Genomic DNA, 8,824 nt, shown 5'->3' with positions numbered 1-8,824 from the left:
TTTGGTCTTCTATGTCACTGATTCTCTCTTCTGCCTCATTTATCCTAGCAGTTAGAGCCTCCATTTTTGATTGCAGCTCATTAATAGCCTTTTTGATTTCGACTTGGTTAGATTTTAGTTCCTTTATTTCTCCAGAAAGGGTTTCTCTAATATCTTCCATGCTTTTTTCAAGCCCAACTAGTATCTTTAAAATCATCATTCTGAACTCTAGTTCCAACATCTTACTAATGTCCGTATTGATTAGGTCCCTGGCAGTTGGTACTGCCTCTTGGTCTTTTTTTGAGGTGTTTTTTTTCCATAGTGTCATTTTGTCCAGAGGAGGATAGATGAATGAGAGAACAAAATGCTAACAGGGTAACAACGTCCTCAGAAAAATATACACTAAACAAATCAGAAGAGACCTGAAACCAGGGGAAAAGATATGGAAAGAAAAAAGAAAAAAAAAAAAAAAGAAAAAGAAAAAGATAGAAACAAACAAACAAAAAACAGAATATGATCAAATATGATGAGGCTGGTGCATAGATCCATGCCACATACTATATTTTGGGCATATTTTGGTCTGTTAGAAGAAAGTGCCTCCCAAAATTTTAAAGAAAGAAAACCATATATGTACAAAAATAAGGGTTGATACGATGAAGGGATGGAATATGACTGTAAAGATGAAAAGTATAAAAGATTTTATAAAAGGAATTGAGAAGATAAGAAGTTGGTTGAAAAAAGAAAGAAGAGGATTTAAAAAAAAAAAGGGAGAGAATGTGATCAGGCAGGAGACTAGAACAAAGCCATACACTAGAGATTTAGGGTATATTTTGGTCTGTTAGAATAAACTGTATCTCAAAATTTTAAAGAGAGAACAACTTATATATATACCAAAAATAAGGTTAACTACTATGAAGGGATAGAATATGACTCTAAAAATGAAAAATCAAAAAGATTTTTTAAAAAAGGGATTGATAAGTTGTTGGTTGAAAAAGGGAAAAAGAAAAATTCAAAAAAAAAAAGAAAAAGGAAGTTAAAAAAATTAACTTTGAAAGACCAAACAATCATGGTAAAAAAGCCATGAATTCTATGTGCAGTATTCCCATAGTGCTGGAGTTCTGCTGTTCTCATTGATGGGTAAACTTGGTCTTGGCTGGCTGTTCTTGCTGATCTCTGGAGGAGGGGCCTGTTGCTGTGGTTCCCAAATGTCTTTGTGGGAGGTAGAATTGCCCCGCCCTTGTCTGGGCGGGCTAAGTAATCTGCCAGCTTTGCTCTCCGGAGCTTTTGTTCCCTGCAAGCTTTCAGTACAGCTTTGGAGGACGAGAGTGAAAATGGCGGCCTCCCAGTCTCTGCCCCGGAGGATCCGAGAACTTGGGGCCCCGCTCCTCAGTGAGCCCCCAGAGAAAAGCAGTCTATCACTCCCATTTCCCTGGTCTCTGGCCACAGTCCTTGCTCACCTGGCCTGTGACTGGGCTTTTCTATCTCTGGCACCCGACTCGGTGTGGAGTCTCCAAACCCAGCAGATCCCTGCAGTGTGCTCCCGTGCCTCTCCTCCTGGGGGAGGAAGGGGAGTCTTCCTGGGTATGCTGCTTGTTGGGTCCCTGCTGGAGGAGCAGTGGCCCCACTGTGCCCCGGATTACGGTTTATGGCAACCCTGAGCTGAGAGCCCGCGCCTCGGCTCCGTCTCTGCAGCCGGCTTCCCTGCTCAGATACCTGGGGACTCTGCTGCACTCAGGCACCCCCTGTCTTTCTGTGACCCCGAGGGTCCTGAGACCACACTGTCCCAGCAAGGGTTCCACCCCTGCTAGCCACTGGAGCGACGTCCTTCAGCAGAGCCAACTTCTAAAAGTTCTGATTTTGTGCTCCGCTGCTCTATCACTTGCCAGAAGCGGCAGTTGGAGGCCTCCTCCCCCTCGCCTCGGATTCACTTCTCCGCACGTCCTACCTTCCAGAAAGTCGTGGCTTTTCTGTTGAGAGAGTTGCTGCTATTCTTTCCTTCGATCTCCTGTTGAGTTCATAGGTGTTCAGAATGGTTTGATCCCCATCTAGCTGAATTCCTGGAACTAGATGAAATTTAGGTCTCCTACTCCTCCACCATCTTGCTCCTAAACCTTTTCTTTTTTTAACCCCCATCCCATCTATCGATAAATCTTATTGACCCTACCCTTTAAATTAGATAGCCAGATCCACCCTCTTCCTCTGTCTGTATCCTAATAACATTCTTTTCCAAGTAAATGCTTAGATTACTGCTATAACTTCATGAATAATCTCCTTGTTTCTATACCTTGCCCATCCCTTTAGTCAGTTTACATGACCAACCAGATCAATCCTATTAAAGCCTAGACACATTGTGTTGTTTCTGTGCTCAGAACCCTCTATGGTATGACCTCCTGTTGTTCACAAAGTGAAAGCCGAAGTCATTTCAATATCCTACAGCCTTTATACAATCTGGTCCTCTTTACCTGACTGACCTCATTTCCTGTTACTGTCTACCTTGCTCATTCTGTTCCAGCTATGTTGGTCTTGCTGTTCTTCAACATACCAGATATGTTCTCCTTCCAGGATCTTTGCACTTTCTATTTTCTTTGATCCAAATGCTTGGTCTTTCCCAAGATTCCCTTTCCTTAAGGTCTTTGCTTAAAATTACCCTATTAGTCCCTAACTCCTATTTTAAATTGCTCTCTGACTCTTAGTACTCTCTTACTTTATCTGTTTTGTTTTTCTTTATGGTGGTTATCAATATATGATGTGCCATATATTTTATCTATTTTCTGTTTCACCAGTGCAAAATAAACTTTATGAAGGCAGGGTTTTTATTTTAGTCTTTTTTATTCACTGATGTATGCCCAGTGCCTAGAAAAATGCCTGACGTATAGTTAGCATAACAGAAATTTGTTGAAAGATTGAATTTGGACACCATGTTGCTTCACTTTTATTGGCTAGAGCTATCAGTTTCCTTTTCTTGCTCCTTCTTCCTCCCCTTAGTTCTATTATAAAGCAGTGTGTTAATTAGAAATCTTACATTGGTTTCCACCAAAATTTATAGCACTACTGAATCTTGGAAATTACATAATCTTCTCCCTGTGATGATGTCTGCTATATCTCTAGCTACTGTGATTAGAGACCAAACTTTGTATGATTTCAGTTCTTTAAAATTTCTTGTCTTGCTTCATGGCCCAGAATATGGTTTCATTTTTGTAAATATTCCATGTTTTTTAAAAAGAAAGTACATTCTACAGTTTTTATTCTGCCTATATTAGGTTGCTAACATGCTGTTCAGATCTTCTGTAGATTCTGAATGCTTGATTTATCAGACAGAAATGTATCTTTTACTATGATTATGCATTTCTCAATTTTTATTATTTTTTAAATTTTGAGCTTATATATTTTGAAGCTATCTAGTAAGTGAATACAAATTTGGAATATTTATATCTTCCTGATCAGCTGAAACTCTTTTCATTATGAAATGTCCCTCTTTATCACTTGGTAATGCTTCTTGCCTTAAAGTCTTCATTTCTTGTATTAGTATAGTTTCAGAAACATCCTTTTGGTTTGTGTTGATATGGTGTATCATTTTCTAGTTCTTTAATCTTCCTGTGTCCTTAAATTTTAGATTGTTTTAGTAGAATATGAGATTTTCTCTGAAACCCAGATTCATAATCTTTGTCTTTTAATTGATGAACTAAATTTATATATTGGAAAGCAATTTAACCAAAAATATGAGATAACACTTTGAAGCAGAGTATAAAATAATAATTCCAAATATTAAACAGAAGAGTAGTTAATATAGTAAAAGTGACAAATATAGGAAAACTTTTCCTGAATGTCACTTTATCCATACTGATATATAAACCATGTAGCCTGTGAAAATATTTGGAAAGTTCTAACAAGTATAAAAATAAGAAATCATTAGAAAGTTTGTCAATTCTAAATAACGACTTCACTTTTTTTCGTTCCTAGGCTCAGTGCTACTACCAGGGGCATATTGAAGGACATCTGAACTCTGTTGTCACACTCAGCACGTGCTCTGGATTGAGGTTATTTATTTTCTGTCACTGATATGTGAACATTGTAGTTAATGATATTTGGCTGCAGTGAATTTCTCATTTTTATATTAAGTTTGGGGCTGGAAGAGGATTCCCATGTGAGATAATGCAATGATATCCTCCTCTGAACATTTTTCTTCTCTTGTATCTCCTCACTTCCTTGCTGGCCAGAGACATTTCTAACCTTCTTGAAGGTTTAGATTTCCTAGTCTCCTTGCTCTATATCTTGGTTTTTTGTTTTTTGTTTTTTTTAGCTACAGAAATGACAACTGAATGTAAATGACTACAGCAAGTTGGAGGAGCTGTTTAGGATAGCTTATTTTTTCAGCAAATGGATATGTTTGGTACCTACCATGTGTCACCTACTGGCCTAGTGTTTGGAGTTATAAAGATAAATAAAAATAAACAAGGCATACTTTTTCTCAAGGAAAATCACCTTCAGGGAGCGGAGGCAAATTCTATATAAGCAAATAATTATTAATATAGTACTCATATTTTTCTAATAATATCAATGTCTTAAATGATAACAATTGTAGGGTTACTTCCTTAGTGCCTAGAATTTTCCATTCTGTGAGGAAATTCTTCATCCTCATTTTTGTAGTATAGGATCCTTATTTTAACAAATAAATAAGTGTTCCTCGGTGCTTGTTACATGGAACCCTATAGTTTGGTTTTTGGGAAGTAGCCACTTGAACCAGAGCCAGAGCCAGAGAAAAATAGTTATAAAAGTTGTTTAATCTTTAAAATCTTGCTTTTAATTTCTTATTCAGACTGTGTGCATAAAGAAGATTAATAAATGCTTTTTCAAAATTACTGCTAAATTTTATTTTTATAAATAAAATTTTACTTATTACATATACTTTTGTTATATAGGCAATGTGATCATTTTTCAAAAGCAGTGCCAACCAGAGAGAAAGTCATTAAGATTTCTATTTACTTTCGCTCTCATTAAGTCAGTGACTTGGAGAACAGGGAATTCCTCAATCACTGTAATGCTGTATACTTATATACGTCGCAACTGATTACATAATTTCTGCTGCCTTTATATCTATAGAGAGAATCAAATTGAAAGTGAATTTTGTGGATTGCAGGAGATATTTTGTCTCTTCAGAATTATTTCCATAATGTAAAGAGTTTGGGTCAAAATACTGAGCTCAAAAAACTAGTGTATATTCGATGTTCTTTATCCTCTTTCTCCTTCTTCTTTTGGATTCTGTCAGTTTTATAATTGAGAATTGATTGAAAGCACTTACAGTTTTATTTTTAATTTTACAGAGGAATACTGCAATTTGAAAATATTTCTTATGGAATCGAGCCTCTGGAATCTGCAGTTGGATTTCAACATCTTCTTTATAAATTAAGGAGTAGAAACAGTGAACTTGAAGATCTTACTGAAGATAACCAAGGCATAGAACAAAACCCAGTGGACTATAACATTTTTATAAGTGAAAAGGTGAGTTTGTGTATGTTTTATTACCATTTTCAGGGCAATTATTGTCCTTACTTAATTTATGTATAAGAAAATTATATGAACATGTTGTATAACTATAGGAAATATTCTTTCCTTCAGAACATCCTCATCTTTTCTTAATGTTACAATTTCCTTTGAACCATATATGGCCTTCTCCTTGCATCAATTGATCATCTACTTTTTTATGATAAATTTTTATTCTAATTCTTATTTTGTTACATACTTAAAACTTTCTAAAAACTAACTAGTGTATACTCAATATAAATTTAAGAAACTAAATTCCTGCTTTTGTGTCTGTATTCCTGGAAATTATTTAAATGCCAGTATTTTTTTTCAGCTGTAGTCAAATTTTATTCTTTCTGTATCTAAAGCTCAGCATAGGGGCACCTGTGTGGCTCAGTCGTTAAGTGTCTGTCTTCGGCTCAGGTCATGATCCCAGGGTCCTGGGATCGAGCTCCACATGGTGCTCCCCACTCTGCGGGAAGCCTGCTTCTCCCTCTCCCGCTCCCCTCTGCTTGTGTCTTCTCTGGCTGTCTCTCTCTCTGTCAAATAAATAAAAAAATCTTAAAAAAAAAAAAAGCTCAGCATATCTTCTTTTGATTCAGAGGGATTTTTTTTTATTAGTTATTGGGGTAGAATTTAGTGATTCATCAGTTGCATATAACACCCAGTGCTCATTCCATCAAGTGCCATCCTTAATGCCCATCACCCAATTACCCCTTCCCCCCACCCACCTCCCCTCAGCAACCCTCAGTTTGTTTCCATTTAAGAGTCTCTTATGGTTTGCCTCCCTCTCTATTTTCATCTTATTTTGTTTTTCCTTCCTTCCCCTATGTTCATCTGTTTTGTTTCTTAAATTCCATATATGAGTGAAATCAATTTGTCTTTCTCTGACTTATTTTACTTAGCATAATACCCTCTAGTTCCATCCATGTCATTGCAAATGGCAAGATTTCATTCTTTTTGAGGGCTGAGTAGTATTCTGTTGTATATATATACCACATCTTCTTTATCCATTCATCAGTCAGTGGACATCTGGACTCTTTCCATAGTTCGGCTGTTGTGGACATTGCTGCTTTAAACATTGGGGTGCATGTGCCCCTTTAAATCACTATGTTTGTATACATTGGATGCAATTGCTGGGTCATAGGGTATCTCTATTTTTAACTTTTTGAGGAACCTCTATACTGTTTTCTGGAATGGCTGCAGCCATTTGCATTCCCACCAACAGTGTAAGAGGGTTCCCATTCTCTGCATCCTCGTCAACATCTGTTGTTTCCTGACGTGTTCATTTTAGCCATCCTGACTGGTGTGAGGTGGTATCTCATTGTAGTTTTGATTTGTATTTCCCTGATGCCAAGTGATGTTGAGCATTGTTTCATATGTCTGTTGGCCATTTGTATGTCTTCTTTGGAGAAATGTCTGTTCATGTCTTGTGCCCATTTCTTGTTTCTGGGTGTTGAGTTTGATAAGTTCTTTATAGATTTTGGATACTAGCCCTTTATCTGATAAGACATTTGAAAATATCTTCTCCCATTCCATAAGTTGCCTTTTTAGCTTTGTTGACTGTTTCTTTTGCTGTGCAAAAGCTTTTTATCTTCATGAAATCCCAGTAGTTCATCTTTGCTTTTACTTCTCTTGCCTTTGGAGACATGTCTAGTGAGGAGTTGCTGCAGCTGAGGCCTAAGAAGTTGCTGCCTGTGTTCTACTCTAGGATTTTGATGGATTCCTGTCTCACATTTAGGTGTTTCATCCATTTTGAGTCTACTTTTATATATGCTTTAAGAAAATGGTTCAGTTTCATTCTTCTGCATGGAATATATTTTTCCGTCCTTTCACTTTCAGTCTATATCTATCTTTAGGCCTCCAATGAGTCTTTTATGGGCAGCATAGTTGGGTCTTATTTTTATAATCCATTCCCTTATCCTGTGCCTTTTGATTGAAGCATTTAGTTCACTTAAATTTAAGGTTATTATTGGTAGGTGTGTACTTACTGACATTTTGTTAATTGTTTTCTGGTTGATTTTTTAGTTCTTCTTTGTTCCTTCGATTGCTCTCCTACCTGTGTGATTTGATGACTTTTTTCTGTTACACATGGATTCTTTTGTCCTTATTTTATTGTGTATCTATTATAGGTTTTTGGTTTGTGATTACCATGAGGTTCATACACAACAACCTATGTATATAGCCATCTTTTTATTTTTATTTTTTTAAACATTTTATTTATTTATTTGACAGAGAGAGAGAGAGGGCGCACAAGCAGGTGGAGCAGCAGAGGGAGAGGGAGAAGTAGGCTCCCTGCTGAACAGAGAGCCTGATGCAGGGCTCGATCCCAGGACCCTGGGATCATGACCTGAGCTGAAGGCAGCCGCTTAATCAACTGAGCCCCCAGGTGCCCCTATAGCCATCTTTTTAAAGTTGATGATCTTTTTATTTTGAATACATTCTGAAAGCACTACATTTTTATTCCCCCTCCATGTTCTGTGTACTTGGTTTCATATTTTCATCTTTTATTTTTGCTTAATTAATTACTGTAGATATAGTTGATTTTACTGCTTTTGTCTTTTCACCTTCATACTAACTTTATAAATGCTTGATCCACTACCTTCACTCTATGTTTACTTTTACCAGTGAGGTTTACTTTCATAATTTTCTTACATCTAGATATGACTTTTTCTTATTTACTTAAATAAGTCCCTTTCACATTTCTTTTAGGACTAGTTTAGTGTGTGTGATGAACTTCTTTAACCTTTGTCTGGGAAACTGTTTTATCTCTCCTTCAATTCTAATGAAAGCCCTGCTGGGTAGAGTATTCTTGTTTGTAGGTTTTTTTTCCATTCAGCACTTTGAATATATCATGAGAATCCCTCCTGGCCTGAAAAGTTTCTGCTGAAAAATCATTTGATGTGTTTATGGGTGTTCCTCTGTATGTAACTAGTTACTTCTCTCTTACTGCTCTTAAAATTCTCTCTTTATCTTTATTTTTTGACATTTTAATAATTATCTTGCTGTAGATCTTTTTGGGTTCATCTTGTTTGGTCCTCTCTGTGCTTCCTGAACTTGGATGTCTGTTTCCTTTCGTGATAAGGGACGTTTTCAGCTATTATATCTTCAGATATATATTCTGCTTGTTTCTTTTCTCTTCTACATCTGGAAACCCTATAATAAGAATGTTAGTATGCTTGCAATGTCCACAATAGCCAAACTGTGGAAAGAGCCAAGATGTCCATCGACAGATGAATGGATAAAGAAGATGTGGTATAGATATACAATGGAATATTATGCAGCCATCAAAAGGAATGAGATCTTGCCATTTGCAATGACGTGG

The 8,824-nt window shown here is 36.7% G+C and overlaps 1 long non-coding RNA gene across 1 annotated transcript; it reads left to right on the top strand.

Annotated features, from left to right (window-relative positions):
- Positions 1-3,845: 3,845 nt before the first annotated feature.
- On the top strand, positions 3,846-8,752 carry LOC145719924 (uncharacterized). The gene is made up of 3 exons (XR_014142681.1): positions 3,846-4,016; positions 5,301-5,478; positions 8,666-8,752. It is a non-coding gene; the product is annotated as an uncharacterized LOC145719924 (long non-coding RNA).
- Positions 8,753-8,824: the final 72 nt, after the last annotated feature.

The sequence above is a fragment of the Leptonychotes weddellii genome, unplaced genomic scaffold, assembly GCF_054177405.1.
Source record: "Leptonychotes weddellii isolate Sample4059 unplaced genomic scaffold, ASM5417740v2 HiC_scaffold_8297, whole genome shotgun sequence".
In the NCBI taxonomy this organism is placed as follows: Eukaryota; Metazoa; Chordata; class Mammalia; order Carnivora; family Phocidae; genus Leptonychotes; species Leptonychotes weddellii.
Note: the sequence above shows the minus strand (reverse complement) of the source record. Positions and strands in the feature narration are given on the sequence as shown.